This window comes from Salvelinus fontinalis, unplaced genomic scaffold, assembly GCF_029448725.1.
Source record: "Salvelinus fontinalis isolate EN_2023a unplaced genomic scaffold, ASM2944872v1 scaffold_0279, whole genome shotgun sequence".
Classification (NCBI taxonomy): domain Eukaryota; kingdom Metazoa; phylum Chordata; class Actinopteri; order Salmoniformes; family Salmonidae; genus Salvelinus; species Salvelinus fontinalis.
The window spans coordinates 131,818-156,739 of NW_026600488.1; positions in this window are offsets into that span (position 1 = coordinate 131,818).

A 24,922-nucleotide genomic window follows, 5' to 3' on the forward strand; every position below is an offset into this window, starting at 1 on the left:
AGCTGTAATATCTATTAAACTATATATCCCCTTCAACAGTTAACCTGGAGCTGTAATATCTATTAAACTATATAGCCCCTTCAACAGTTAACCTGGAGCTGTAATATCTATTAAACTATATATCCCCTTCAACAGTTAACCTGGAGCTGTAATATCTATTAAACTATATAGCCCCTTCAACAGTTAACCTGGAGCTGTAATATCTATTAAACTATATAGCCCCTTCAACAGTTAACCTGGAGCTGTAATATATATTAAACTATATATCCCCTTCAACAGTTAACCTGGAGCTGTAATATCTATTAAACTATATAGCCCCTTCAACAGTTAACCTGGAGCTGTAATATCTATTAAACTATATATCCCCTTCAACAGTTAACCTGGAGCTGTATTATCTATTAAACTATATAGCCCCTTCAACAGTTAACCTGGAGCTGTAATATCTATTAAACTATATAGCCCCTTCAACAGTTAACCTGGAGCTGTAATATCTATTAAACTATATAGCCCCTTCAAAAGTTAACCTGGAGCTGTAATATATATTAAACTATATATCCCCTTCAACAGTTAACCTGGAGCTGTAATATCTATTAAACTATATAGCCCCTTCAACAGTTAACCTGGAGCTGTAATATCTATTAAACTATATATCCCGTTCAACAGTTAACCTGGAGCTGTAATATCTATTAAACTATATAGCCCGTTCAACAGTTAACCTGGAGCTGTAATATCTATTAAACTATATATCCCCTTCAACAGTTAACCTGGAGCTGTAATATCTATTAAACTATATATCCCCTTCAACAGTTAACCTGGAGCTGTAATATCTATTAAACTATATATCCCCTTCAACAGTTAACCTGGAGCTGTAATATCTATTAAACTATATATCCCGTTCAACAGTTAACCTGGAGCTGTAATATCTATTAAACTATATATCCCCTTCAACAGTTAACCTGGAGCTGTAATATCTATTAAACTATATATCCCCTTCAACAGTTAACCTGGAGCTGTAATATCTATTAAACTATATAGCCCCTTCAACAGTTAACCTGGAGCTGTAATATATATTAAACTATATATCCCCTTCAACAGTTAACCTGGAGCTGTATTATCTATTAAACTATATATCCCCTTCAACAGTTAACCTGGAGCTGTAATATCTATTAAACTATATAGCCCCTTCAACAGTTAACCTGGAGCTGTAATATCTATTAAACTATATATCCCGTTCAACAGTTAACCTGGAGCTGTAATATCTATTAAACTATATAGCCCGTTCAACAGTTAACCTGGAGCTGTAATATCTATTAAACTATATATCCCCTTCAACAGTTAACCTGGAGCTGTAATATCTATTAAACTATATATCCCCTTCAACAGTTAACCTGGAGCTGTAATATCTATTAAACTATATATCCCCTTCAACAGTTAACCTGGAGCTGTAATATCTATTAAACTATATATCCCCTTCAACAGTTAACCTGGAGCTGTATTATCTATTAAACTATATATCCCGTTCAACAGTTAGCCTGGAGCTGTAATATCTATTAAACTATATAGCCCCTTCAACAGTTAACCTGGAGCTGTAATATCTATTAAACTATATATCCCCTTCAACAGTTAACCTGGAGCTGTAATATCTATTAAACTATATAGCCCGTTCAACAGTTAACCTGGAGCTGTAATATCTATTAAACTATATAGCCCGTTCAACAGTTAACCTGGAGCTGTAATATCTATTAAACTATATATCCCCTTCAACAGTTAACCTGGAGCTGTAATATCTATTAAACTATATAGCCCCTTCAACAGTTAACCTGGAGCTGTAATATCTATTAAACTATATATCCCTTTCAACAGTTAACCTGGAGCTGTAATATCTATTAAACTATATATCCCCTTCAACAGTTAACCTGGAGCTGTAATATCTATTAAACTATATATCCCCTTCAACAGTTAACCTGGAGCTGTAATATCTATTAAACTATATATCCCCTTCAACAGTTAACCTGGAGCTGTAATATCTATTAAACTATATAGCCCCTTCAACAGTTAACCTGGAGCTGTAATATCTATTAAACTATATATCCCGTTCAACAGTTAACCTGGAGCTGTAATATCTATTAAACTATATATCCCCTTCAACAGTTAACCTGGAGCTGTAATATCTATTAAACTATATATCCCGTTCAACAGTTAACCTGGAGCTGTAATATATATTAAACTATATATCCCCTTCAACAGTTAACCTGGAGCTGTATTATCTATTAAACTATATAGCCCCTTCAACAGTTAACCTGGAGCTGTAATATCTATTAAACTATATAGCCCCTTCAACAGTTAACCTGGAGCTGTAATATATATTAAACTATATATCCCCTTCAACAGTTAACCTGGAGCTGTATTATCTATTAAACTATATATCCCCTTCAACAGTTAACCTGGAGCTGTAATATCTATTAAACTATATAGCCCCTTCAACAGTTAACCTGGAGCTGTAATATCTATTAAACTATATATCCCGTTCAACAGTTAACCTGGAGCTGTAATATCTATTAAACTATATAGCCCGTTCAACAGTTAACCTGGAGCTGTAATATCTATTAAACTATATATCCCCTTCAACAGTTAACCTGGAGCTGTAATATCTATTAAACTATATAGCCCCTTCAACAGTTAACCTGGAGCTGTAATATCTATTAAACTATATATCCCCTTCAACAGTTAACCTGGAGCTGTAATATCTATTAAACTATATAGCCCCTTCAACAGTTAACCTGGAGCTGTAATATCTATTAAACTATATAGCCCCTTCAACAGTTAACCTGGAGCTGTAATATATATTAAACTATATATCCCCTTCAACAGTTAACCTGGAGCTGTAATATCTATTAAACTATATAGCCCCTTCAACAGTTAACCTGGAGCTGTAATATATATTAAACTATATATCCCCTTCAACAGTTAACCTGGAGCTGTATTATCTATTAAACTATATAGCCCCTTCAACAGTTAACCTGGAGCTGTAATATCTATTAAACTATATAGCCCCTTCAACAGTTAACCTGGAGCTGTAATATCTATTAAACTATATAGCCCCTTCAAAAGTTAACCTGGAGCTGTAATATATATTAAACTATATATCCCCTTCAACAGTTAACCTGGAGCTGTAATATCTATTAAACTATATAGCCCCTTCAACAGTTAACCTGGAGCTGTAATATCTATTAAACTATATATCCCGTTCAACAGTTAACCTGGAGCTGTAATATCTATTAAACTATATAGCCCGTTCAACAGTTAACCTGGAGCTGTAATATCTATTAAACTATATATCCCCTTCAACAGTTAACCTGGAGCTGTAATATCTATTAAACTATATATCCCCTTCAACAGTTAACCTGGAGCTGTAATATCTATTAAACTATATATCCCCTTCAACAGTTAACCTGGAGCTGTAATATCTATTAAACTATATATCCCGTTCAACAGTTAACCTGGAGCTGTAATATCTATTAAACTATATATCCCCTTCAACAGTTAACCTGGAGCTGTAATATCTATTAAACTATATATCCCCTTCAACAGTTAACCTGGAGCTGTAATATCTATTAAACTATATAGCCCCTTCAACAGTTAACCTGGAGCTGTAATATATATTAAACTATATATCCCCTTCAACAGTTAACCTGGAGCTGTATTATCTATTAAACTATATATCCCCTTCAACAGTTAACCTGGAGCTGTAATATCTATTAAACTATATAGCCCCTTCAACAGTTAACCTGGAGCTGTAATATCTATTAAACTATATATCCCGTTCAACAGTTAACCTGGAGCTGTAATATCTATTAAACTATATAGCCCGTTCAACAGTTAACCTGGAGCTGTAATATCTATTAAACTATATATCCCCTTCAACAGTTAACCTGGAGCTGTAATATCTATTAAACTATATATCCCCTTCAACAGTTAACCTGGAGCTGTAATATCTATTGAACTATATATCCCCTTCAACAGTTAACCTGGAGCTGTAATATCTATTAAACTATATATCCCCTTCAACAGTTAACCTGGAGCTGTATTATCTATTAAACTATATATCCCGTTCAACAGTTAGCCTGGAGCTGTAATATCTATTAAACTATATAGCCCCTTCAACAGTTAACCTGGAGCTGTAATATCTATTAAACTATATATCCCCTTCAACAGTTAACCTGGAGCTGTAATATCTATTAAACTATATAGCCCGTTCAACAGTTAACCTGGAGCTGTAATATCTATTAAACTATATAGCCCGTTCAACAGTTAACCTGGAGCTGTAATATCTATTAAACTATATATCCCCTTCAACAGTTAACCTGGAGCTGTAATATCTATTAAACTATATAGCCCCTTCAACAGTTAACCTGGAGCTGTAATATCTATTAAACTATATATCCCTTTCAACAGTTAACCTGGAGCTGTAATATCTATTAAACTATATATCCCCTTCAACAGTTAACCTGGAGCTGTAATATCTATTAAACTATATATCCCCTTCAACAGTTAACCTGGAGCTGTAATATCTATTAAACTATATAGCCCCTTCAACAGTTAACCTGGAGCTGTAATATCTATTAAACTATATATCCCGTTCAACAGTTAACCTGGAGCTGTAATATCTATTAAACTATATAGCCCCTTCAACAGTTAACCTGGAGCTGTAATATCTATTAAACTATATATCCCGTTCAACAGTTAACCTGGAGCTGTAATATCTATTAAACTATATAGCCCCTTCAACAGTTAACCTGGAGCTGTAATATCTATTAAACTATATAGCCCGTTCAACAGTTAACCTGGAGCTGTAATATCTATTAAACTATATATCCCGTTCAACAGTTAACCTGGAGCTGTAATATCTATTAAACTATATATCCCCTTCAACAGTTAACCTGGAGCTGTAATATCTATTAAACTATATATCCCCTTCAACAGTTAACCTGGAGCTGTAATATCTATTAAACTATATATCCCCTTCAACAGTTAACCTGGAGCTGTAATATCTATTAAACTATATAGCCCCTTCAACAGTTAACCTGGAGCTGTAATATCTATTAAACTATATATCCCGTTCAACAGTTAACCTGGAGCTGTAATATCTATTAAACTATATATCCCCTTCAACAGTTAACCTGGAGCTGTAATATCTATTAAACTATATATCCCGTTCAACAGTTAACCTGGAGCTGTAATATCTATTAAACTATATAGCCCCTTCAACAGTTAACCTGGAGCTGTAATATCTATTAAACTATATAGCCCGTTCAACAGTTAACCTGGAGCTGTAATATCTATTAAACTATATATCCCCTTCAACAGTTAACCTGGAGCTGTAATATCTATTAAACTATATAGCCCCTTCAACAGTTAACCTGGAGCTGTAATATCTATTAAACTATATATCCCCATCAACAGTTAACCTGGAGCTGTAATATCTATTAAACTATATATCCCCTTCAACAGTTAACCTGGAGCTGTAATATCTATTAAACTATATAGCCCCTTCAACAGTTAACCTGGAGCTGTAATATCTATTAAACTATATATCCCCTTCAACAGTTAACCTGGAGCTGTAATATCTATTAAACTATATATCCCCTTCAACAGTTAACCTGGAGCTGTAATATCTATTAAACTATATATCCCCATCAACAGTTAACCTGGAGCTGTAATATCTATTAAACTATATAGCCCGTTCAACAGTTAACCTGGAGCTGTAATATCTATTAAACTATATAGCCCGTTCAACAGTTAACCTGGAGCTGTAATATCTATTAAACTATATATCCCCTTCAACAGTTAACCTGGAGCTGTAATATCTATTAAACTATATAGCCCGTTCAACAGTTAACCTGGAGCTGTAATATCTATTAAACTATATAGCCCGTTCAACAGTTAACCTGGAGCTGTAATATCTATTAAACTATATATCCCCTTCAACAGTTAACCTGGAGCTGTAATATCTATTAAACTATATAGCCCCTTCAACAGTTAACCTGGAGCTGTAATATCTATTAAACTATATATCCCCATCAACAGTTAACCTGGAGCTGTAATATCTATTAAACTATATAGCCCCTTCAACAGTTAACCTGGAGCTGTAATATCTATTAAACTATATAGCCCCTTCAACAGTTAACCTGGAGCTGTAATATCTATTAAACTATATAGCCCGTTCAACAGTTAACCTGGAGCTGTAATATCTATTAAACTATATAGCCCCTTCAACAGTTAACCTGGAGCTGTAATATCTATTAAACTATATAGCCCCTTCAACAGTTAACCTGGAGCTGTAATATCTATTAAACTATATAGCCCCTTCAACAGTTAACCTGGAGCTGTAATATCTATTAAACTATATAGCCCGTTCAACAGTTAACCTGGAGCTGTAATATCTATTAAACTATATATCCCCTTCAACAGTTAACCTGGAGCTGTAATATCTATTAAACTATATAGCCCGTTCAACAGTTAACCTGGAGCTGTAATATCTATTAAACTATATAGCCCCTTCAACAGTTAACCTGGAGCTGTAATATCTATTAAACTATATAGCCCGTTCAACAGTTAACCTGGAGCTGTAATATCTATTAAACTATATAGCCCCTTCAACAGTTAACCTGGAGCTGTAATATCTATTAAACTATATAGCCCCTTCAACAGTTAACCTGGAGCTGTAATATCTATTAAACTATATAGCCCCATCAACAGTTAACCTGGAGCTGTAATATCTATTAAACTATATAGCCCCTTCAACAGTAAACCTGGAGCTGTAATATCTATTCAACTATATAGCCCCTTCAACAGTTAACCTGGAGCTGTAATATCTATTAAACTATATAGCCCCTTCAACAGTTAACCTGGAGCTGTAATATCTATTAAACTATATAGCCCCTTCAACAGTTAACCTGGAGCTGTAATATCTATTAAACTATATAGCCCCTTCAACAGTTAACCTGGAGCTGTAATGTCTATTAAACTATATAGCCCCTTCAACAGTTAACCTGGAGCTGTAATATCTATTAAACTATATATCCCCTTCAACAGTTAACCTGGAGCTGTTATATCTATTAAACTATATAGCCCCTTCAACAGTTAACCTGGAGCTGTAATATCTATTAAACTATATAGCCCCTTCAACAGTTAACCTGGAGCTGTAATATCTATTAAACTATATAGCCCCTTCAACAGTTAACCTGGAGCTGTAATATCTATTAAACTATATATCCCATTCAACAGTTAACCTGGAGCTGTTATATCTATTAAACTATATAGCCCGTTCAACAGTTAACCTGGAGCTGTAATATCTATTAAACTATATAGCCCCTTCAACAGTTAACCTGGAGCTGTAATATCTATTAAACTATATAGCCCCTTCAACAGTAAACCTGGAGCTGTAATATCTATTAAACTATATAGCCCCTTCAACAGTTAACCTGGAGCTGTAATATATATTAAACTATATAGCCCCTTCAACAGTTAACCTGGAGCTGTAATATCTATTAAACTATATAGCCCCTTCAACAGTTAACCTGGAGCTGTAATATCTATTAAACTATATAACCCCTTCAACAGTTAACCTGGAGCTGTAATATATATTAAACTATATATCCCCTTCAACAGTTAACCTGGAGCTGTAATATCTATTAAACTATATAGCCCCTTCAACAGTTAACCTGGAGCTGTAATATCTATTAAACTATATAGCCCCTTCAACAGTTAACCTGGAGCTGTAATATCTATTAAACTATATAGCCCCATCAACAGTTAACCTGGAGCTGTAATATCTATTAAACTATATAGCCCCTTCAACAGTAAACCTGGAGCTGTAATATCTATTAAACTATATAGCCCCTTCAACAGTTAACCTGGAGCTGTAATATCTATTAAACTATATAGCCCCTTCAACAGTTAACCTGGAGCTGTATTATCTATTAAACTATATATCCTGTTCAACAGTTAACCTGGAGCTGTAATATCTATTAAACTATATAGCCCCTTCAACAGTTAACCTGGAGCTGTATTATCTATTAAACTATATATCCCGTTCAACAGTTAACCTGGAGCTGTAATATCTATTAAACTATATATCCCCTTCAACAGTTAACCTGGAGCTGTATTATCTATTAAACTATATAGCCCCTTCAACAGTTAACCTGGAGCTGTAATATCTATTAAACTATATAGCCCCTTCAACAGTTAACCTGGAGCTGTAATATCTATTAAACTATATAGCCCCTTCAACAGTTAACCTGGAGCTGTAATATCTATTAAACTATATATCCCCTTCAACAGTTAACCTGGAGCTGTAATATCTATTAAACTATATAGCCCCTTCAACAGTTAACCTGGAGCTGTAATATCTATTAAACTATATATCCCCTTCAACAGTTAACCTGGAGCTGTAGTTTCTATTAAACTATATATCCCCTTCAACAGTTAACCTGGAGCTGTATTATCTATTAAACTATATAGCCCCTTCAACAGTTAACCTGGAGCTGTAATATCTATTAAACTATATATCCCCTTCAACAGTTAACCTGGAGCTGTAATATCTATTAAACTATATATCACCTTCAACAGTTAACCTGGAGCTGTAATATCTATTAAACTATATAGCCCCTTCAACAGTTAACCTGGAGCTGTATTATCTATTAAACTATATAGCCCCTTCAACAGTTAACCTGGAGCTGTAATATCTATTAAACTATATATCCCCATCAACAGTTAACCTGGAGCTGTAATATCTATTAAACTATATAGCCCCTTCAACAGTTAACCTGGAGCTGTAATATCTATTAAACTATATATCCCCATCAACAGTTAACCTGGAGCTGTAATATCTATTAAACTATATAGCCCCTTCAACAGTTAAACTGGAGCTGTAATATCTATTAAACTATATAGCCCCTTCAACAGTTAAACTGGAGCTGTAATATCTATTAAACTATATAGCCCGTTCAACAGTTAACCTGGAGCTGTAATATCTATTAAACTATATAGCCCGTTCAACAGTTAACCTGGAGCTGTAATATCTATTAAACTATATATCCCCATCAACAGTTAACCTGGAGCTGTATTATCTATTAAACTATATAGCCCCTTCAACAGTTAACCTGGAGCTGTATTATCTATTAAACTATATATCCCCATCAACAGTTAACCTGGAGCTGTATTATCTATTAAACTATATAGCCCGTTCAACAGTTAACCTGGAGCTGTATTATCTATTAAACTATATATCCCCATCAACAGTTAACCTGGAGCTGTATTATCTATTAAACTATATAGCCCCTTCAACAGTTAACCTGGAGCTGTATTATCTATTAAACTATATAGCCCCTTCAACAGTTAACCTGGAGCTGTAATATCTATTAAACTACATAGCCCCTTCAACAGTTAACCTGGAGCTGTAATATCTATTAAACTATATAGCCCGTTCAACAGTTAACCTGGAGCTGTAATATCTATTAAACTATATAACCCCTTCAACAGTTAACCTGGAGCTGTAATATCTATTAAACTATATAGCCCCTTCAACAGTTAACCTGGAGCTGTATTATCTATTAAACTATATATCCCCTTCAAAAGTTAACCTGGAGCTGTAATATCTATTAAACTATATAGCCCCTTCAACAGTTAACCTGGAGCTGTAATATCTATTAGACTATATAGCCCCTTCAACAGTTAACCTGGAGCTGTAATATCTATTAAACTATATAGCCCCTTCAACAGTTAACCTGGAGCTGTATTATCTATTAAACTATATAGCCCCTTCAACAGTTAACCTGGAGCTGTAATATCTATTAAACTATATAGCCCCTTCAACAGTTAACCTGGAGCTGTAATATCTATTAAACTATATATCACCTTCAACAGTTAACCTGGAGCTGTAATATCTATTAAACTATATAGCCCCTTCAACAGTTAACCTGGAGCTGTAATATCTATTAAACTATATAGCCCCTTCAACAGTTAACCTGGAGCTGTATTATCTATTAAACTATATAGCCCTATCAACAGTTAACCTGGAGCTGTAATATCTATTAAACTATATAGCCCCTTCAACAGTTAACCTGGAGCTGTAATATCTATTAAACTATATATCACCTTCAACAGTTAACCTGGAGCTGTAATATCTATTAAACTATATAGCCCGTTCAACAGTTAACCTGGAGCTGTTATATCTATTAAACTATATAGCCCCTTCAACAGTTAACCTGGAGCTGTATTATCTATTAAACTATATAGCCCCTTCAACAGTTAACCTGGAGCTGTAATATCTATTAAACTATATAGCCCCTTCAACAGTTAACCTGGAGCTGTAATATCTATTAGACTATATAGCCCCTTCAACAGTTAACCTGGAGCTGTAATATCTATTAAACTATATAGCCCCTTCAACAGTTAACCTGGAGCTGTATTATCTATTAAACTATATAGCCCCTTCAACAGTTAACCTGGAGCTGTAATATCTATTAAACTATATAGCCCCTTCAACAGTTAACCTGGAGCTGTAATATCTATTAAACTATATATCACCTTCAACAGTTAACCTGGAGCTGTAATATCTATTAAACTATATAGCCCCTTCAACAGTTAACCTGGAGCTGTAATATCTATTAAACTATATAGCCCCTTCAACAGTTAACCTGGAGCTGTAATATCTATTAAACTATATAGCCCGTTCAACAGTTAACCTGGAGCTGTAATATCTATTAAACTATATAGCCCGTTCAACAGTTAACCTGGAGCTGTAATATCTATTAAACTATATATCCCCATCAACAGTTAACCTGGAGCTGTATTATCTATTAAACTATATAGCCCCTTCAACAGTTAACCTGGAGCTGTATTATCTATTAAACTATATAGCCCGTTCAACAGTTAACCTGGAGCTGTAATATCTATTAAACTATATAGCCCCTTCAACAGTTAACCTGGAGCTGTAATATCTATTAAACTATATAGCCCGTTCAACAGTTAACCTGGAGCTGTAATATCTATTAAACTATATAGCCCGTTCAACAGTTAACCTGGAGCTGTAATATCTATTAAACTATATATCCCCATCAACAGTTAACCTGGAGCTGTATTATCTATTAAACTATATAGCCCCTTCAACAGTTAACCTGGAGCTGTATTATCTATTAAACTATATAGCCCCTTCAACAGTTAACCTGGAGCTGTATTATCTATTAAACTATATAGCCCCTTCAACAGTTAACCTGGAGCTGTAATATCTATTAAACTATATAGCCCCTTCAACAGTTAACCTGGAGCTGTAATATCTATTAAACTATATAGCCCCTTCAACAGTTAACCTGGAGCTGTATTATCTATTAAACTATATATCCCCATCAACAGTTAACCTGGAGCTGTATTATCTATTAAACTATATAGCCCCTTCAACAGTTAACCTGGAGCTGTATTATCTATTAAACTATATAGCCCTTCAACAGTTAACCTGGAGCTGTAATATCTATTAAACTATATAGCCCCTTCAACAGTTAACCTGGAGCTGTAATATCTATTAAACTATATAGCCCCTTCAACAGTTAACCTGGAGCTGTAATATCTATTAAACTATATATCCCCTTCAACAGTTAACCTGGAGCTGTAATATCTATTAAACTATATAGCCCCTTCAACAGTTAACCTGGAGCTGTAATATCTATTAAACTATATATCCCCTTCAACAGTTAACCTGGAGCTGTAATATCTATTAAACTATATAACCCCTTCAACAGTTAACCTGGAGCTGTATTATCTATTAAACTATATAGCCCCTTCAACAGTTAACCTGGAGCTGTAATATCTATTAAACTATATATCCCCTTCAACAGTTAACCTGGAGCTGTAATATCTATTAAACTATATATCACCTTCAACAGTTAACCTGGAGCTGTAATATCTATTAAACTATATAGCCCCTTCAACAGTTAACCTGGAGCTGTATTATCTATTAAACTATATAGCCCCTTCAACAGTTAACCTGGAGCTGTAATATCTATTAAACTATATATCCCCATCAACAGTTAACCTGGAGCTGTAATATCTATTAAACTATATAGCCCCTTCAACAGTTAACCTGGAGCTGTAATATCTATTAAACTATATATCCCCATCAACAGTTAACCTGGAGCTGTAATATCTATTAAACTATATAGCCCCTTCAACAGTTAAACTGGAGCTGTAATATCTATTAAACTATATAGCCCGTTCAACAGTTAACCTGGAGCTGTAATATCTATTAAACTATATAGCCCGTTCAACAGTTAACCTGGAGCTGTAATATCTATTAAACTATATATCCCCATCAACAGTTAACCTGGAGCTGTATTATCTATTAAACTATATATCCCGTTCAACAGTTAACCTGGAGCTGTATTATCTATTAAACTATATATCCCCATCAACAGTTAACCTGGAGCTGTATTATCTATTAAACTATATAGCCCGTTCAACAGTTAACCTGGAGCTGTATTATCTATTAAACTATATATCCCCATCAACAGTTAACCTGGAGCTGTATTATCTATTAAACTATATAGCCCCTTCAACAGTTAACCTGGAGCTGTATTATCTATTAAACTATATAGCCCCTTCAACAGTTAACCTGGAGCTGTAATATCTATTAAACTATATAGCCCCTTCAACAGTTAACCTGGAGCTGTAATATCTATTAAACTATATAGCCCCTTCAACAGTTAACCTGGAGCTGTAATATCTATTAAACTATATAGCCCCTTCAACAGTTAACCTGGAGCTGTAATATCTATTAAACTATATAGCCCCTTCAACAGTTAACCTGGAGCTGTAATATCTATTAAACTATATAGCCCGTTCAACAGTTAACCTGGAGCTGTAATATCTATTAAACTATATAACCCCTTCAACAGTTAACCTGGAGCTGTAATATCTATTAAACTATATAGCCCCTTCAACAGTTAACCTGTAGCTGTATTATCTATTAAACTATATATCCCCTTCAACAGTTAACCTGGAGCTGTAATATCTATTAAACTATATAGCCCCTTCAACAGTTAACCTGGAGCTGTAATATCTATTAGACTATATAGCCCCTTCAACAGTTAACCTGGAGCTGTAATATCTATTAAACTATATAGCCCCTTCAACAGTTAACCTGGAGCTGTATTATCTATTAAACTATATAGCCCCTTCAACAGTTAACCTGGAGCTGTAATATCTATTAAACTATATAGCCCCTTCAACAGTTAACCTGGAGCTGTAATATCTATTAAACTATATATCACCTTCAACAGTTAACCTGGAGCTGTAATATCTATTAAACTATATAGCCCCTTCAACAGTTAACCTGGAGCTGTAATATCTATTAAACTATATATCCCCTTCAACAGTTAACCTGGAGCTGTAATATCTATTAAACTATATATCCCCATCAACAGTTAACCTGGAGCTGTAATATCTATTAAACTATATAGCCCCTTCAACAGTTAACCTGGAGCTGTAATATCTATTAAACTATACATCCCCATCAACAGTTAACCTGGAGCTGTAATATCTATTAAACTATATAGCCCCTTCAACAGTTAACCTGGAGCTGTAATATCTATTAAACTATATAGCCCCTTCAACAGTTAACCTGGAGCTGTAATATCTATTAAACTATATAGCCCGTTCAACAGTTAACCTGGAGCTGTAATATCTATTAAACTATATAGCCCGTTCAACAGTTAACCTGGAGCTGTAATATCTATTAAACTATATATCCCCATCAACAGTTAACCTGGAGCTGTATTATCTATTAAACTATATAGCCCCTTCAACAGTTAACCTGGAGCTGTATTATCTATTAAAATATATAGCCCGTTCAACAGTTAACCTGGAGCTGTTATATCTATTAAACTATATAGCCCCTTCAACAGTTAACCTGGAGCTGTAATATCTATTAAACTATATAGCCCCTTCAACAGTTAACCTGGAGCTGTAATATCTATTAAACTATATATCCCCATCAACAGTTAACCTGGAGCTGTAATATCTATTAAACTATATAGCCCCTTCAACAGTTAACCTGGAGCTGTAATATCTATTAAACTATATAGCCCCTTCAACAGTTAACCTGGAGCTGTAATATCTATTAAACTATATAGCCCGTTCAACAGTTAACCTGGAGCTGTAATATCTATTAAACTATATAGCCTGTTCAACAGTTAACCTGGAGCTGTAATATCTATTAAACTATATATCCCCATCAACAGTTAACCTGGAGCTGTATTATCTATTAAACTATATAGCCCCTTCAACAGTTAACCTGGAGCTGTATTATCTATTAAACTATATATCCCCATCAACAGTTAACCTGGAGCTGTATTATCTATTAAACTATATAGCCCGTTCAACAGTTAACCTGGAGCTGTATTATCTATTAAACTATATATCCCCATCAACAGTTAACCTGGAGCTGTATTATCTATTAAACTATATACCCCCTTCAACAGTTAACCTGGAGCTGTATTATCTATTAAACTATATAGCCCCTTCAACAGTTAACCTGGAGCTGTAATATCTATTAAACTATATAGCCCCTTCAACAGTTAACCTGGAGCTGTAATATCTATTAAACTATATAGCCCCTTCAACAGTTAACCTGGAGCTGTAATATTTATTAAACTATATAGCCCCTTCAACAGTTAACCTGGAGCTGTAATATCTATTAAACTATATAGCCCCTTCAACAGTTAACCTGGAGCTGTAATATCTATTAAACTATATAGCCCATTCAACAGTTAACCTGGAGCTGTAATATCTATTAAACTATATAACCCCTTCAACAGTTAACCTGGAGCTGTAATATCTATTAAACTATATAGCCCCTTCAACAGTTAACCTGGAGCTGTATTATCTATTAAACTATATATCCCCTTCAACAGTTAACCTGGAGCTGTAATATCTATTAAACTATATAGCCCCTTCAACAGTTAACCTGGAGCTGTAATATCTATTAAACTATATAGCCCCTTCAACAGTTAACCTGGAGCTGTATTATCTATTAAACTATATAGCCCCTTCAACAGTTAACCTGGAGCTGTAATATCTATTAAACTATATAGCCCCTTCAACAGTTAACCTGGAGCTGTAATATCTATTAAACTATATATCACCTTCAACAGTTAACCTGGAGCTGTAATATCTATTAAACTATATAGCCCGTTCAACAGTTAACCTGGAGCTGTAATATCTATTAAACTATATATCCCCATCAACAGTTAACCTGGAGCTGTATTATCTATTAAACTATATAGCCCGTTCAACAGTTAACCTGGAGCTGTATTATCTATTAAACTATATATCCCCATCAACAGTTAACCTGGAGCTGTATTATCTATTAAACTATATACCCCCTTCAACAGTTAACCTGGAGCTGTATTATCTATTAAACTATATAGCCCCTTCAACAGTTAACCTGGAGCTGTAATATCTATTAAACTATATAGCCCCTTCAACAGTTAACCTGGAGCTGTAATATCTATTAAACTATATAGCCCCTTCAACAGTTAACCTGGAGCTGTAATATCTATTAAACTATATAGCCCCTTCAACAGTTAACCTGGAGCTGTAATATCTATTAAACTATATAGCCCCTTCAACAGTTAACCTGGAGCTGTAATATCTATTAAACTATATAGCCCATTCAACAGTTAACCTGGAGCTGTAATATCTATTAAACTATATAACCCCTTCAACAGTTAACCTGGAGCTGTAATATCTATTAAACTATATAGCCCCTTCAACAGTTAACCTGGAGCTGTAATATCTATTAAACTATATAGCCCCTTCAACAGTTAACCTGGAGCTGTAATATCTATTAAACTATATAGCCCCTTCAACAGTTAACCTGGAGCTGTAATATCTATTAAACTATATAGCCCCTTCAACAGTTAACCTGGAGCTGTAATATCTATTAAACTATATAGCCCATTCAACAGTTAACCTGGAGCTGTAATATCTATTAAACTATATAACCCCTTCAACAGTTAACCTGGAGCTGTAATATCTATTAAACTATATAGCCCCTTCAACAGTTAACCTGGAGCTGTATTATCTATTAAACTATATATCCCCTTCAACAGTTAACCTGGAGCTGTAATATCTATTAAACTATATAGCCCCTTCAACAGTTAACCTGGAGCTGTAATATCTATTAAACTATATAGCCCCTTCAACAGTTAACCTGGAGCTGTATTATCTATTAAACTATATAGCCCCTTCAACAGTTAACCTGGAGCTGTAATATCTATTAAACTATATAGCCCCTTCAACAGTTAACCTGGAGCTGTAATATCTATTAAACTATATATCACCTTCAACAGTTAACCTGGAGCTGTAATATCTATTAAACTATATAGCCCGTTCAACAGTTAACCTGGAGCTGTAATATCTATTAAACTATATATCCCCATCAACAGTTAACCTGGAGCTGTATTATCTATTAAACTATATAGCCCGTTCAACAGTTAACCTGGAGCTGTATTATCTATTAAACTATATATCCCCATCAACAGTTAACCTGGAGCTGTATTATCTATTAAACTATATACCCCCTTCAACAGTTAACCTGGAGCTGTATTATCTATTAAACTATATAGCCCCTTCAACAGTTAACCTGGAGCTGTAATATCTATTAAACTATATAGCCCCTTCAACAGTTAACCTGGAGCTGTAATATCTATTAAACTATATAGCCCCTTCAACAGTTAACCTGGAGCTGTAATATCTATTAAACTATATAGCCCCTTCAACAGTTAACCTGGAGCTGTAATATCTATTAAACTATATAGCCCCTTCAACAGTTAACCTGGAGCTGTAATATCTATTAAACTATATAGCCCATTCAACAGTTAACCTGGAGCTGTAATATCTATTAAACTATATAACCCCTTCAACAGTTAACCTGGAGCTGTAATATCTATTAAACTATATATCACCTTCAACAGTTAACCTGGAGCTGTAATATCTATTAAACTATATAGCCCGTTCAACAGTTAACCTGGAGCTGTAATATCTATTAAACTATATATCCCCATCAACAGTTAACCTGGAGCTGTATTATCTATTAAACTATATAGCCCGTTCAACAGTTAACCTGGAGCTGTATTATCTATTAAACTATATATCCCCATCAACAGTTAACCTGGAGCTGTATTATCTATTAAACTATATACCCCCTTCAACAGTTAACCTGGAGCTGTATTATCTATTAAACTATATAGCCCCTTCAACAGTTAACCTGGAGCTGTAATATCTATTAAACTATATAGCCCCTTCAACAGTTAACCTGGAGCTGTAATATCTATTAAACTATATAGCCCCTTCAACAGTTAACCTGGAGCTGTAATATCTATTAAACTATATAGCCCCTTCAACAGTTAACCTGGAGCTGTAATATCTATTAAACTATATAGCCCCTTCAACAGTTAACCTGGAGCTGTAATATCTATTAAACTATATAGCCCATTCAACAGTTAACCTGGAGCTGTAATATCTATTAAACTATATAACCCCTTCAACAGTTAACCTGGAGCTGTAATATCTATTAAACTATATAGCCCCTTCAACAGTTAACCTGGAGCTGTATTATCTATTAAACTATATATCCCCTTCAACAGTTAACCTGGAGCTGTAATATCTATTAAACTATATATCCCCTTCAACAGTTAACCTGGAGCTGTAATATCTATTAAACTATATAGCCCCTTCAACAGTTAACCTGGAGCTGTAATATCTATTAAACTATATAGCCCCTTCAACAGTTAACCTGGAGCTGTATTATCTATTAAACTATATAGCCCCTTCAACAGTTAACCTGGAGCTGTAATATCTATTAAACTATATAGCCCCTTCAACAGTTAACCTGGAGCTGTAATATCTATTAAACTATATATCACCTTCAACAGTTAACCTGGAGCTGTAATATCTATTAAACTATATAGCCCGTTCAACAGTTAACCTGGAGCTGTAATATCTATTAAACTATATATCACCTTCAACAGTTAACCTGGAGCTGTAATATCTATTAAACTATATAGCCCCTTCAACAGTTAACCTGGAGCTGTAATATCTATTAAACTATATATCACCTTCAACAGTTAACCTGGAGCTGTTATATCTATTAAACTATATAGCCCCTTCAACAGTTAACCTGGAGCTGTAATATCTATTAAACTATATAGCCCGTTCAACAGTTAACCTGGAGCTGTATTATCTATTAAACTATATAGCCCCTTCAACAGTTAACCTGGAGCTGTAATATCTATTAAACTATATAGCCCCTTCAACAGTTAACCTGGAGCTGTAATATCTATTAAACTATATAGCCCCTTCAACAGTTAACCTGGAGCTGTAATATCTATTAAACTATATAGCCCATTCAACAGTTAACCTGGAGCTGTAATATCTATTAAACTATATAACCCCTTCAACAGTTAACCTGGAGCTGTAATATCTATTAAACTATATAGCCCCTTCAACAGTTAACCTGGAGCTGTATTATCTATTAAACTATATATCCCCTTCAACAGTTAACCTGGAGCTGTAATATCTATTAAACTATATAGCCCCTTCAACAGTTAACCTGGAGATGTAATATCTATTAAACTATATAGCCCCTTCAACAGTTAACCTGGAGCTGTAATATCTATTAAACTATATAGCCCCTTCAACAGTTAACCTGGAGCTGTATTATCTATTAAACTATATAGCCCCTTCAACAGTTAACCTGGAGCTGTAATATCTATTAAACTATATAGCCCCTTCAACAGTTAACCTGGAGCTGTAATATCTATTAAACTATATATCACCTTCAACAGTTAACCTGGAGCTGTAATATCTATTAAACTATATAGCCCGTTCAACAGTTAACCTGGAGCTGTAATATCTATTAAACTATATATCACCTTCAACAGTTAACCTGGAGCTGTAATATCTATTAAACTATATAGCCCCTTCAACAGTTAACCTGGAGCTGTAATATCTATTAAACTATATATCACCTTCAACAGTTAACCTGGAGCTGTTATATCTATTAAACTATATAGCCCCTTCAACAGTTAACCTGGAGCTGTAATATCTATTAAACTATATAGCCCGTTCAACAGTTAACCTGGAGCTGTATTATCTATTAAACTATATATCCCCTTCAACAGTTAACCTGGAGCTGTATTATCTATTAAACTATATATCCCCTTCAACAGTTTACCTGGAGCTGTAATATCTATTAAACTATATATCCCCTTCAACAGTTAACCTGGAGCTGTATTATCTATTAAACTATATATCCCCTTCAACAGTTTACCTGGAGCTGTAATATCTATTAAACTATATAGCCCGTTCAACAGTTAACCTGGAGCTGTAATATCTATTAAACTATATAGCCCCTTCAACAGTTAACCTGGAGCTGTAATATTAATTAAAGGTTGGTACATGATAGCACGGAACTTCAAAACCTGCGAAAGGTCGTTATCCATTTTACAAATCAATTTCCCCTAGGAGATTAATAAAGTCATTTGTTTTGAGGGGCTAATGAGCAGCTCAATAAAAATCACAGCCAGAGAAATTCCACTTCATCCGGCCAACAATGTCTGACCCACTCAATAAATGTTGGCCACATTAAATTGTCGCTGTTTGATCGTGACAGACACAACACCAAGCCAACAGACAGATGCCAGACGGACTTGCTGGGCGACATGTGGCCCTAACGCCTCATTGAATGACCACATAAGGATCCAAACAGACAGATGTGTCCTGGTCCTGCTCCGTTAGCCTGCGCCCCGGCTGTCCGTTTAGCTGGTAGCACCGCCAGGGCGACCTTGGAGGAGCAAAGGAGACAGGGTGAGGTGGGGGTTGGTCGTTAGACATGCTGCCATGGTTACAGTCACCAATACAGACGCGTTAACGAGCTAACGGACGTAATGTGTCACAAAGTGGCATGATCAAACACAGGCCTATAGGTATTGAATCGGTGATGAGGGGTCAGCAAATCCTACACATCGACACACATCCTACATGACAATGTTCTACATGCAGGTCCACACATCATGTCCCAGTGTTAAGTACTTAGGTACTTTTAAGTTTTAAAGTCACAGACAGACACTGGTGCTTCTAATCACGCCCTGCTACTCAACCAAAAGGTTGCTCGTTGGCTGCTTCTAAACACGCCCCCTGCTACTCAACCAATGGTGTCTCGTTGGCTGCTTCTAAACACGCCCCCTGCTACTCAACCAATGGTGTCTCGTTGGCTGCTTCTAAACACGCCCTGCTACTCAACCAATGGTCGCTCGTTGGCTACATCTCATTATAATTTCCATTGCAGGAGACAGGTTAACACTATCACGAGGCCTACTCTGTCCTCCGAGCCTCCGTCTCAACTGGCATCCTGTTCGTGGGTTGTACGTTTCATCACAGTATTGTTTTGTACGGTCGTTTAAGGACCGATGCCCAGCTGAGCATTCTACTCAATACAGTCTTAATAGGTGCTGATGAAGAGTTGCTCTAAAGTGCATTACTGTGGCTTGGAAACACGGTGACATTGATGAAGAGTTGATGAAGAGTTGATGAAGAGTTGCTGTAAAGTGCATTACTGTGGCTTGGAAACACGGTGACATTGATGAAGAGTTGATGAAGAGTTGATGAAGAGTTGCTGTAAAGTGCATTACTGTGGCTTGGAAACACGGTGACATTGATGAAAAGTTGATGAAGAGTTGATGAAGAGTTGCTGTAAAGTGCATTACTGTGGTTTGGAAACACGATGACATTTCAAAAGAAGGCAAATAATTAGTTGGACAAGCCTTTGTCATCATTTTGAAGGCAGATTGACTTTAGATGCAGTGTAACTTTAGCTAGCTAGCTAAGCTTGAGGGAAGAGCCCCGTCGTTTTAGCTAGTTAAGATTGAGGGAAGAGCACTGTCGTTTTAGCTTTCTAAGATTGAGGGAAGAGCCCTGTCGTTTTAGCTTTCTAAGATTGAGGGAAGAGCACTGTCGTTTTAGCTTTCTAAGATTGAGGGAAGAGCCCTGTCGTTTTAGCTAGCTAAGATTGAGGGAAGAGCCCTGTCGTTTTACCTAGCTAAGATTGAGGGAAGAGCACTGTCGTTTTAGCTAGCTACGATTGAGGGAAGAGCACTGTCGTTTTAGCTAGCTAAGATTGAGGGAAGAACACTGTCGTTTTAGCTAGCTAAGATTGAGGGAAGAGCACTGTCGTTTAAACTAGCTAAGATTGAGGGAAGAACACTGTCGTTTTAGCTAGCAAAGATTGAGGGAAGAGCACTGTCGTTTTAGCTAGCTAAGATTGAGGGAAGAGCACTGTCGTTTTAGCTAGCTACGATTGAGGGAAGAACACTGTCGTTTTAGCTAGCTAAGATTGAGGGAAGAGCACTGTCGTTTTAGCTAGCTAAAGTTGAGGGAAGAGCACTGTCGTTTTAGCTAGCTAAGAATGAGGGAAGAGCACTGTCGTTTAAACTAGCTAAGATTGAGGGAAGAGCACTGTCGTTTTAGCTAGCTAAAGTTGAGGGAAGAGCACTGTCGTTTTAGCTAGCTAAGATTGAGGGAAGAGCACTGTCGTTTTAGCTAGCTAAAGTTGAGGGAAGAGCACTGTCGTTTTAGCTCGCTAAGATTGAGGGAAGAGCACTGTCGTTTTAGCTAGCTACGATTGAGGGAAGAGCACTGTCATTTTAGCTAGCTAAGATTGAGGGAAGAGCACTGTCGTTTTAGCTAGCTACGATTGAGGGAAGAGCACTGTCGTTTTAGATAGCTAAGATTGAGGGAAGGGCACTGTCGTTTTAGCTAGCTAAGATTGAGGGAAGAGCACTGTCGTTTTAGCTAGCTAAGAATGAGAGAAGAGCACTGTCGTTTTAGCTTGCTACGATTGAGGGAAGAGCACTGTCGTTTTAGCTAGCTAAGATTGAGGGAAGAGCGCTGTCGTTTTAGCTAGCTACGATTGAGGGAAGAGCACTGTCGTTTTAGCTAGCTAAAGTTGGCATTGCTAGCTATTTCTGACAACATTGCCATCTCTCTAAAGTAAACTTGACGATAATAATGATGGCAAAGTTGTTTTCTACTAAAGAGTTGTCTACTTTAGCAACGTCATCGTATTTCCAGGCCACTACAGAGTCATTTAGACGACACAGCCATGAGCCTCCGTTCAGAGAGACTGAACATTAAGCATCCGCGGGACATCAATATGCTGCAGCTCCTGTAACACACTGATAACAATGGCAACGACGCGACCGAGTGACGGAGGCACAACCCAGGATTTCCCTATGAGCCCTGGTCAAAAGTAGTGCACTATATAGGGAATAGGGTGCCATTTGGGACGCACACCTTTAGATTACTACCAGCTGAGAGCGCAGGCTAAACTACGTACAGAGAGAAGGTTACATGGCCATTCCTTTCTGAGACGGACTTTAGTGGTGACACACGTGTTCAATTAGTAACAGAAAAACACAATGATCTGCACAGTCTGTAACGTTATAGTACAATCTTACTTGATTTTTCTCTGCCATTGTGTCTCTCGCTCTCTCCCTCTCCCTCTCCCTTTCTTTGTCTGTCTGTCTGTCTGTCTGTCTGTCTGTCTGTCTGTCTGTCTGTCTGTCTGTCTGTCTGTCTGTCTGTCTGTCTGTCTGTCTGTCTGTCTGTCTCTCTCTCTCTCTCTCTCTCTCTCTCTCTCTCTCTCTCTCTCTCTCTCTCTCTCTCTCTCTCTCTCTCTCTCTCTCTCTCACCACCCCTCTCTCTCTCACCATCCACTCTCTTTCTCTCACACCACCCACCCTCTCTTTCTCTCACACCATCCACCCTCTCTCTCTCTCTCTGTCACTCTCCCTTTCTCTGTCTGTCTGTCTGTCTGTCTGTCTGTCTGTCTGTCTGTCTGTCTGTCTGTCTGTCTGTCTGTCTGTCTGTCTGTCTGTCTGTCTGTCTGTCTGTCTCTCTCTCTCTCTCTCTCTCTCTCACCACCCCTCTCTCTCTCACCACCCCTCTCTCTCTCACCACCCACCCTCTCTTTCTCTCACACCATCCACCCTCTCTCTCTCTCTCACCACCCACCCACCCCCTCTCTCTCTCTCTCTCTCTCTCTCTCTCTCCCTCATATTGATGGCAATGCTGCAGCATCTCCAAACACAGGAAGAACCGGGAGAAAGAGAAGAGAGTGTAGCAGCAGTCCAATGGAGCTCACATCAGTGTTTTCCAGCGCTTTTCTGTCAGAAGTGAGAAAAGGTAGAGAAAGGGAATTCTGGAGTCCTGCGCTCAACTATATTTACTTGTTAACTTTATATAAGCTTGTAGTGAATCATTCAGCTTTGGAGTACTCACTGGAGAGGAGAACTGTGTTTCTGGTTACAAAACCAGACTGGAGTTTTCAGGGCTAAAACCCTTGCAGAGAGAGAGAGAGAGAGAGAGAGTGAAATAGAGCATCTGAGTGGGTGAAAGAGTTGCAGAGTCAGAGTGTGAGTGAGGGAACGAGGGAAAGAGAGATGAAATAAGAGGAGAGAGCATGACACAGAGAGAGGAGGAGAGAGTATGACACAGAGAGAGGAGGAGAGTGCATGACACAGAGAGAGAGGAGAGAGCATGACACAGAGAGAGGAGGAGAGAGCATGACACAGAGAGAGGAGGAGAGAGCATGACACAGAGAGAGAGGAGGAGAGAGCATGACAGAGAGAGAGGAGGAGAGAGCATGACAGAGAGAGAGGAGGAGAGAGCATGACACAGAGAGAGGAGGAGAGAGCATGACACAGAGAGAGAGGAGGAGAGAGCATGACAGAGAGAGAGGAGGAGAGAGCATGACAGAGAGAGGAGGAGTGAGCATGACACAGAGAGAGGAGAAGAGTACATGACACAGAGAGAGGAGGAGAAGAGTACATGACACAGAGAGAGGATGAGAGAGCATGACAGAGAGAGGAGGAGAGTGCATGACACAGAAAGAGAGGAGAGAGCATGACAGAGAGAGAGGAGGAGAGAGCATGACAGAGAGAGAGGAGGAGAGTGCATGACAGAGAGAGGAGGAGAGTGAATGACATAGAGCGAGGAGGAGAGAGCATGACACAGAGAGAGGAGGAGAGTGCATGACACAGAGAGAGGAGGAGAGAGCATGACACAGAGAGAGGAGGAGAGAGCATGACACAGAGAGAGGAGGAGAGAGCATGACACAGAGAGAGGAGGAGAGAGCATGACACAGAGAGAGAGGGGGAGAGAGCATGACAGAGAGAGAGGAGGAGAGAGCATGACAGAGAGAGGAGGAGTGAGCATGACACAGAGAGAGGAGAAGAGTACATGACACAGAGAGAGGAGGAGAAGAGTACATGACACAGAGAGAGGATGAGAGAGCATGACAGAGAGAGGAGGAGAGTGCATGACACAGAAAGAGAGGAGAGAGCATGACAGAGAGAGAGGAGGAGAGAGCATGACAGAGAGAGAGGAGGAGAGTGCATGACAGAGAGAGGAGGAGAGTGAATGACATAGAGCGAGGAGGAGAGAGCATGACACAGAGAGAGGAGGAGAGTGCATGACACAGAGAGAGGAGGAGAGAGCATGACACAGAGAGAGGAGGAGAGAGCATGACACAGAGAGAGGAGGAGAGAGCATGACACAGAGAGAGAGGAGGAGAGAGCATGACAGAGAGAGAGGAGGAGAGAGCATGACAGAGAGAGGAGGAGTGAGCATGACACAGAGAGAGGAGAAGAGTACATGACACAGAGAGAGGAGGAGAAGAGTACATGACACAGAGAGAGGATGAGAGAGCATGACAGAGAGAGGAGGAGAGTGCATGACACAGAAAGAGAGGAGAGAGCATGACAGAGAGAGAGGAGGAGAGAGCATGACAGAGAGAGAGGAGGAGAGT